This window comes from Arvicanthis niloticus, chromosome 5 (assembly GCF_011762505.2).
Source record: "Arvicanthis niloticus isolate mArvNil1 chromosome 5, mArvNil1.pat.X, whole genome shotgun sequence".
Classification (NCBI taxonomy): Eukaryota; Metazoa; Chordata; class Mammalia; order Rodentia; family Muridae; genus Arvicanthis; species Arvicanthis niloticus.
In genome coordinates this window covers 51,823,856-51,833,769 of record NC_047662.1, presented here as the reverse complement: position 1 = coordinate 51,833,769, position 9,914 = coordinate 51,823,856, and positions in this window count along the sequence as shown.

Sequence of the window (9,914 nt, the reverse complement as noted above, 5' to 3'; positions counted from 1 at the left end):
CATTCACATCTACAAATGGAATCACCTTTATCTTTGGGTAGTGAAAATTTGGATGATGTTAGTTTCAAAGTCTCTACAGTGAGCATCTATTACCACTGTCATTTGAAAAAAAAAAAAAAAAAAACCTAACAAGAGTCACAGGAACACTGAAGCTTGCCACACCCAGACTCACCAACTTAGCTTGATGTCAGGTTCTCAGTTCTACCAACCTGACAAGCACTCCTGTCGTCTTGCTGCTAGTCTGAGAAGTTAGTTCCCTTGTAAAGGTGGCTCACCTATGCAAGCATCCATGGTCCATGTCAGGAACACATAAGTCCTCCTCAGCCCAGCAGCCCAGCAGGTGCTGCAGCTCCGGCGTCACGAAGACCCTGAGTTTGCACAGTTAGGTACCAACTCATTATTCAAACAATAGATTCGGGAGTCTCTTCCTGTCATCATCCCATCTGCAAACACACTGTCAGTTCTCAGTGCTAACACCCCACGCCTGTGTTATCTCACTCACATCCCAAACCCCTGAGGAATGTTATTTTACAGAAAAGGAAAGAGAAGTACAAGAACGCTTGGCTCACAGAGAACACTCATCTCCCTATGTTTCTCTTTGAAACAGTGTAGGTGAGAAAGTAACAGACCACTAAGCTAAGAATCTTGTGAGGAGCCGCATTTGCCATTAAAAGATGGCGCAGGCTTCTGCTTCCTGGTTCTTCACGGAAGCTTTACTTGAGAATGCGCCTGCGCATGGCGCGAAAACCGAGTATGACAATTGGATGAAAGATTTGAGCCAATGAGGGATCTGCACGCCTCCCAAAGCTCTATTTAAGCAGCGGGCTTTCTGAGCTCGGCGTCCTTCCCTCCACCTCACCATCTTAAAGAGCTGTTCAATAAATGCTGTCAGAAGAATCCTGAGTGTGGCGTTCTCCTTATCGGCGAGGTAGCACGTCACAGAATCTAATAATCTGTGGATCAAAATTTGAAAATATTTATACAATAAAATGTATTAATAAAATGACAAAAATATTTATATATAAAATTTATAAAAAAAATGTATAAAATAAAATGACACCAAGGTTTTAAAAATGGAAGCAAAGGCTGTTAAGCTAGAACTAGTTAAGAGGTGAGATAGGGCACGAAGCCCCACTCTTCTTTGGGGACCTTTAGGCAGTTAACACAGGTGGGGAAGTTGTTGGGCGGTAGGCACATCTCCAGAAGTATAGGCATAATCCCTCACCTGTGCTCTCTCTCTTAGTTAGGGTTTTACTGCTGTGAAGAGACACCGTGACCAACGCGACTCATAAAAGGACAACATTTATTTGGGGCTGGCTTACAGGTTCAGAGGTTCAGTCCATTATCAAGGCAGGAGCATGGCAGCATTCAGGAAGGCATGGTGCAGGAGGAGCTGAGAGTTCTACATCTTCATCTGAAGGCTGTTAGTGGAAGACTGGCTTCCAGGTAGCTAGGATGAGGGTCTTAAAGCCCATTCCCACAATGACATACTTACTCTAACAACAAGGCCACACCTACTCCAACAAGGCCACACCTCCTAATAGTGCCACTCCCTGGGCCAAGCATGTACAAACCATCACACTCTTGTAAGTAATCCTAATTAAAGTCATTGAGTCACCCACTTGAGACACTAAAGTAGACAGTGGACTAGTTGGGACAAGGAAGGAAATCGATGTGGGTAGAAGGGGAATAAGAGAGGGCCAAGGGAATAAATATGATCAAAATGCATTATAAATATAAATATATACAGATATACATATATTCATATATATAAATGTCATAATGAGACATATTATTATATATAATTAATATGCACTGTAAAACTTCTTAAAACCATGATACGTGTGTGTACTTGGAAGTGAACACTTTCAAAGTCACACCTGCTGGGAACTCACAACTCATTCTCAGTGAGCTGTTGACAAGGACTTTAGGCAGCATGTACTAATGTCTCACCATTGCGACATTTTCCTAATCAATTTTATTTTTTTTAAGGGGCAGCATGCACACAAGCTTTCGTGCCCCTTCAGCGGACTTTATTTTGTGGCTCTATAATTTTATTTCATGGCTAACGTAAAAGTGAAACTGCAATTCAGTTTAAATGTTGTACGGCGCAGGCAAGCTGCTGCTGATATATAGTCTCAGGAATTGGGGGAAACTTGTCTTTAGGTGTTGTTGGCAAAGAATAACAGCTTCCAGTTTGGTCTTCCAGGTATAAAATACAAAAAAAAAAAAAAAAAATGGTTTCCTGTGGCTTGACTACTTGTGAACGTGAACTCGGCCACAAAATGTGGGAAAAAGAAAAGGCTTGAAGATTTTCCCTGGCTCTGGACTAAGAACCACACACGGTGGTTAAAACAAAAACAAAAACAAAACAAACAAACAAACAACCAGAGGCAGAAGTTCTTAAAGTCATGGAGAATCTGGCAAGTCACAAGGAATGGAAAGTGTTTGCAAAAGACCATCTGAGAAAGTCTGTTTCTAAAACCATACTCAGAACCCTCACAACACAACAGGCAACTCAGTTTTGAAAAGGCCAAAAAGCTGAACAGACAGCTTACAGAAGAAGATACCTAGATGGCAGGTGAGGCGGGTGCAAAAACTAGTTAACATCACTATCGGTGGCTTCCTGCAAATCTCTGCAGCAAGGAGGCAGGGTCAGACACCTGCTGGGACAACGGAAATCTGAAGACTGAACCACCCCCAAGGGATGGGGGCCCACAATGCCCCTCCATGTCGGTAAGCAATGCTGCTTTGAGAGACAGCTTGGGGCCTTCTAAGAAGGGTAAGCATTCTCTTCAGCTACGACCCTGTAGCCCATCTTCTTGGCATTTACTTGGATGTGGTCAAAACTCACACCCAAATAAAAGGCGGCACATGAATGTTTCTAGTGGTTAGAATGTAGGAAGAACTGTGATGCCCATGAGCATGTAAATGGACCAGTCAATGGTGGTAACCCAGATAACTGGGCAGAAAGAAAAGTGAACTGGCAAGGCTCAGAACACAAGACTTCAAACTATAGTACCTTGCCATAATGATCATCTCAAGGTGAAGGAAATTGAGAACGCCAGAGGAGACCAGTCCATCTGGCCCTCTGCTCTCTCTGCTCTCCTGAAGTCCTTTGATGGGGGTGTGTTACCCAGGAAGGACAAAAGAAATCTGATTGATCAAGCTTTGTGAAGTTTTCTTAGTTTGTTACCTAAGGACCTCCCCACTTCTGTTCAATTGTACTTCTGCATGACCTCCCATTCTTTACCAAACGTACCCAGAAAATACCCAGTTCTCTCTGGGCCTCTGGGGCTCCACTTCTGAAATCCCTAACACCATGTAAAACATTGGTTAAGTAAATTAGTTATGGTTTTCTCTTGCTAACTTGTCTTCCAGTATGGAATGTCAGCTAGCACCTTTATGTGGGTCAGAGAACACTGTTCATCTTTCTCCTCTACAAAGCTATGAAATGACGGAGGAGCTGGAAACACAGATGGTGAAGAGCCCCATACTCGGGAGACCCTTCCTCAAGCCTCCGGATTGCGACCACCCAAAAATCACAAGAAACCATACCTGGATGCAATCAGCAGAGGTTTATTAGGGGAGGAGCCGGCGGTCAAAAACGACATGCTCTTTAGCTCCAAGAGCAGGGTTTTTGGCCATGTGTGGTGGGTTAAAGGGTCTTTTATAGCATGGGGTGGGGGGAGGAAGGCATTTTCGCGCGCTTACACATGATTGGTTGTTTTACAAATTTTGAACATAGCACTGGGAAGACCAAGGGAGGGGTAACCAAGAACAGTGGAACATTTCAGAGAATCTAGCCCAAATGATCTAGAGTCACTTTTTCCGGCTATAGGGCTATGGCCCCACCTAGGTGATAACATCTTTATCTGTAGTCAGGAATGCCTTCCTGCCTTGGGTGAGGCTTGGGGAATGTAATCCAGCAAGTGTCCTTCACCTGGAATGTGAAGGCCTGAAATCTTATTTTCAGTTCCGAGTTCTGTAAGGCGGAAAAATCTACACATATTTCATAAAATGGCCTTTATAATTTTCACTCTACATCCCCACCTCTTCCAATTTGGTTATGTTTTTAATCATAAAAACTCAATTATTAATAAGTCTATTTTTAACCCCACTTTTTCCGATTTGGATCTTTAGAAAAGTTTAAACTCCAGTGTCATAATTACTATTTTCTTGACCCAAAGTCCTACATTGGTGGTGCAACACAAAAAGCTGAACAGCATTTATTTTCTCTCTAACAAAAGTTACTAATCTATTTAAAATGTAGGGGCCTATGGTTAAAAGCAAAAGTAAAATCACAAGTGGTCCAGCAAGGGAGGATTGAACCAACTCTCGAATCAACATTGCTGTGCCTCTCTGTGTCTCTGGTGTAACCTTTCTCTGAATTTACTCTCTGGTCACTCTTGAATGGTCTACATAATAGTAATATGTTTTCTTAGAGCAGCACAGACTTTCTCCTTTAAGAAACAGCAAGTCTAGTAATCACTTAACTTTGTTGCTGACTATTCTAGGGCTCTCAAATCTATATCAGTGGTAGCTCTCAGCTGATGAAAAATAATGAGGTGTCTGTATCAATGTAGTTACACCTGTCTCTATACCTATGGCCACTCCTCGTCACAATGTAACAGCTAGAGTCAAGGAAAATAGGCTCTCTGCAGAATCATCTAGGGTGTATCTCAAACTCAGTTCAAGAGTACCTGCGGGAACTAGCTGGACAAGTATATAATAATCTTTGACTGCAAGCTCACTATTTATCAATCTTAGGAACTAAGTATTTGTTAACAGGGCTTCTTGGGCCCTATTTTATTGACTAGGGGTTTCAAAACATTTTTTTTTTTTTGAAAACTACTTTCAAAGTTGTCTTCTGACTTTTACACATTTTGTGGCACATAGCTGTCTATATATACATAAAATCACATAAATAATAAAGAGAAATTGCAAAAGGAACAAATTTATATAACTCTAGATTCACATTTCAACTTCAATCTTGTAATCACAAGCTGTCATTTAACCTTGGGTGTATACACACTAAGCCCCATCCTCTAAGGCAGCATTGCCCCCGTGCCTCTAGGGTGGGATGTCTCAGGAGTCAGGGCCCTCTTTGGCCTTGTAGTATAGCAGATGACCTTGAGCTAAACAGCAGGAGGTTGCTCTGGCGTCTGGATGTTCAGGCACGTGTTGGTGGATTTCAAGGAGGTCAGATGGTCAGCAGCACCAGGAAGTCTCTTAGTAGCCTGAAAAATCATTTCTCACACAAAAGGGACATTCTGGGTATGGAGCAAGGACAAGGGACACTCTAGCCAGCGCCAGTTCCCAAGGGTAGTTTAATTTTAGGGTTCTGTATATTCTCTCTACCTGTCCTGAGCTTTGGAGACAGTATAAACAGTGGATCTTCTAATATCTCTGACAATTCCTGACTTACCTTAAAACTGCTCTCTGATCTAATTATCTAGGACACTTGAAACCTCGGGAAGGTCCCTATTCTAGGCTGTTTTCTCCTAGGTATTTCTTATTTACTCTAAGTCTTATTATTTCTCTGGCTCAGAACCTAAGGTCCCTTATACGCTTTAAGTCTCTTGGCTACTTGGTTGTACTCATATCTTAAGAGTCCATCTGTGTATTTAGCCTGGTAAATCCTTTGCTTTCTGGGGAGTATAGTTTTCCCTTCTTGTGTGCACCATTGTCTCTTTTTCTCTAGATAGTATCTGGCAGGATGGCTAGCAATCTGAGTTCTTTTTCTTACTCTGTGCTTTAAGTGAGGCCATCTCTTAGGCCCACAACTGGAACAGGCTGGAACAAGACACTTGATATGTCCGGTTATTGCCTCAGGCCACTGAGTCTCCTCTCTTTTGGTGTCCTGGGCAACGAGTACTCACAGTTGCCGGCTTCATCAGGGTTTCCTCTCTTGGTATGTAGTCCTGCAGACATGGGCTGTGGCAAAAGCATACCTGTTGTCCATGCAGATGTTAGCTTTCTTGTCAGCCCCAAGTTCCAAGGTTGTTCTCTGCACCGATGATCTCAGGGGTAGGGAGTCAGTCCAGATGACATTTGTGTCCACCACAGTAGTCTGACTAGCATGGAGAAAACTGCTCCCGTCTGTAAAGCACGTTACCTCGGCTCCCGGCTGGAGTCAGTAGGAGGAGCCTTTCCTCTACCTGTGAGTTCTTGTCAGTTAGTTGCAGCCTGTCTGGGCCCCAATCCTGGGGAGTAAGTCTCAACCCAACAGAGGGTAGGAACAGTCTAGGATGACCATAAATGAATGGGATACCCAGCCCATCTCTTAGTCCACCATTTTCGGGTAGTCCATGAATATATTTTGACCCATTGGCCTGGAGGAAGCCCCTGTGTCTATCAAAAGTTGGGTGGCTCCAAGCTGCCCCGTCTATCTCAATAGCCGTCTTCACACAGAGCTGTTATCTTCGCCACTTGGGGTGTTTTTCGAGGCCTGGGATTTTCTGGCCCTGGCTTCTATTTGTTAGGGCCCTCTTGGACCCTGAAGCTGGCTCCTTTACTTGCAATGCGCACACTGGTCTTTTTCAAAGAGTTTTATCTCTCTTTGATTGGAATCCCTTTTTTCTGCTTTCTGTAAATTCTTTCCTGTCACCTTTCTCTTTCTTCACCTCTCTCTAGTCTCCTCTATTCCTCTCGATTCCTCTGGACTCACAGCAACTGATCTCTATTCTTCTTCTCTACTCTTTTCTTCTAGACTTACACTAAACCTTCTCTATTCCTCTTCTCTATTCCTTTCTTTTAAATCTTCTCTCACTTGCTATTACCATCAATCATTTTAATATGTAGTATACTTCCTAAATCTTTCAATGACTTATCTTGTAGTCTCTGTAGCCTCTGGAGCCTTGTCTACACTGACAGAATGTCTCTATGAGCTAGTCTAGAAAGGCTGTGGGTAACTTATCTGATCTCTGCTTAACCTCATGTGTCCTGATCAAACTTAGTGGGGTCTCATATAATCTTCTCTCTCAAGACCTATCAGCGGAATCTGGCGTGGGCCTCTGGGTGTCCCTTACCTTCTGTCACATGGAGGTCTCAGTCAAATCTGCTCCAAATTGACCTGCTGCTGACCACGGCCTGATCAATTGACGGGGTCCCCAATCTGAAGACCAGAACCTGCAAAGGTCTTGTGAAAGCAAGGCTTTTACCTTATCTGTAGCATTTCACAGCAAGGATTATTAAGATGTTGAAGGTTCATACAGTTATTAACAATTTTTAAAAGGCAACTTGAGTTACATTTGACACTTATTTGAATTTAACCTTTAACAAAATAGAAACGTTGGTAGAAGTGATATACAAGAACAACAAAGTAAACATTTTTATGTCTAACATAAGAGCACAAGTCTTCACCACTTCTTTAATTTTATCTCGTCAAAACTCTCATCTTTGAACAAAATCTTAATGAAAATTTCATATAAATAATGAAATTGACTCAAACAGTAATGGCTAGAAATTTTATCAAAACTGAAGCATGCATATATATATATATATATATATATATATATATATATATATATATATTTGACTCAGGACAGCCTGTAACTTTTAAGCTGTAATTTTAGAAAAACAAACAAACAAACAAAACAAAACACTCTTTTATTTATTAAACTGGGAAAAAATTATTGTCAACTTTCTTATTACAGAAGCTAAAAAAAACTGCTGCCCCCCCCTTTTTTTTTTTTCTGCTTTCTGCACTAGTGACCTCAAGGTACCCAGTACAGCCAGGAATACTAAACTAGGTAACTGTTGCATGCTGTTGCTGTGCTGGGGAACCACGAGTTGTCACCCGCCAAGTGCGGGCTGGGTGAGCGGGCTGGGTGAGGGCACCCTCCATGTGCTGTTACCTGAAGCATACCCTACATGCGGTAGGCGGGCTGTAGGAACCGAGGTAGCTGCCCCTTATTAAAGGACCTGCCCGCCTTTCTGCAGTTGTATTCTTGTACCGGCGGCTTCATTTCTCTCTCTGCCGGCAATCATGTTACCTATTTTTAACTCAAGATGTTTAACACAGTAGATTAACAGCTAACACACAGATGATTTGCCAAGAAAAGACACACACATATAAAAAAACAAAAAAACACAAATAGCTCACCCCTCTCACGGGTGGTACATAAAACACAGATAGCTCACCCCTGCCACGGGTGGCACAAATAACACTTAACCACATTTGGTTACGACCCCAGATGGAGAAGGATTCCGCGTCTTCTCCCCAAGTAGGAGCGCTCAGGCTCTTGAAACCCGACGGTCAGATCCCCTGACCTTCTGGAAGGCCTCTCGCCTTCCCCCTGAAATCCAACAGTCAGATCCCCTGACCTTCTGGAAGGCCTCTCGCCTTCCCCCTGAAATCCAACGGTCAGATCTCCTGACCTTCTGGAAGGCCTCTCGCCTTCCAAGTAAGACTCCAATAACCAGACAACGCGGTCAGTCTTCACAGATTCAGATTTAACAGATTCAGACAACTTGGTCAGCCTATGTTGGACCAAGTCTACCAGATTTCTAATACGCCAGCAATGAACAAACCAAAAATAGACACACTGCCATGAGAGCATAACAACCACGGTGGCCATTTCTGACCTTTTCTCTCTAGTTTCATTGTTAACACACAAAAAGACTAACAAAAAACCCGTCTCAATCGCCAGTGCCAGCCAAGAGGGATTCCACGTCCTCTCCGGCACCTAGATGCAAACCTGTGCCAGCCTAGAGGGATTCCACGTCCTCCCCGGCACCTAGATGAACCCCCAAACGTCTCTGGGGGTGCAGCAGCTAGTGACTCTCCAGCACGTCTGCTAATCACTCATTTGTCCCCTCTCGAAACGAATGGTTTACTGCCCCTCACGAGACAGAAACAGCTGCCAGTCCAAACCAAAGTGCACTTTTCAGAAACCAAATAATCCAGACAGACGGGCACAAACAACTTAGAAACCAAATAACTTAAACAAACTTAGACAAAACAGCACACGATTTAGGCAACCCTAGCACACGAGAAATCAGACGATTTAGGCAAACCCGCACATGAAAAAACAGAAATCAGTACATGAAAAACCAGGCAATTTATACAAAAGGTCACACAACAATCAGACAGAAAAACCGCGGTGTCCCTTTACCTCCCAGCGTGGTTCTTGGATTAAGGTGGTCGCATATCCCGGACGAGCCCCCAAATGAAGAGCCCCATACTCGGGAGACCCTTCCTCAAGCCTCCGGATTGCGACCACCCAAAAATCACAAGAAACCATACCTGGATGCAATCAGCAGAGGTTTATTAGGGGAGGAGCCGGCGGTCAAAAACGACATGCTCTTTAGCTCCAAGAGCAGGGTTTTTGGCCATGTGTGGTGGGTTAAAGGGTCTTTTATAGCATGGGGTGGGGGGAGGAAGGCATTTTCGCGCGCTTACACATGATTGGTTGTTTTACAAATTTTGAACATAGCACTGGGAAGACCAAGGGAGGGGTAACCAAGAACAGTGGAACATTTCAGAGAATCTAGCCCAAATGATCTAGAGTCACTTTTTCCGGCTATAGGGCTATGGCCCCACCTAGGTGATAACATCTTTATCTGTAGTCAGGAATGCCTTCCTGCCTTGGGTGAGGCTTGGGGAATGTAATCCAGCAAGTGTCCTTCACCTGGAATGTGAAGGCCTGAAATCTTATTTTCAGTTCCGAGTTCTGTAAGGCGGAAAAATCTACACATATTTCATAAAATGGCCTTTATAATTTTCACTCTACAATGGCAAACGGAAGAAGTTGACTGCTGATGCTGACAGGAACCCTGGGGCAAAAGGAGAGCTCGTGCAGACCAACAGTTTCCAGAGGCAGGTGAGAGGAAAGGATACAGGCCACACAACTGGGGCAGCAACAATGTCCTGTACAATGGCAGATACATGTCGTTATACAAGACCGAAA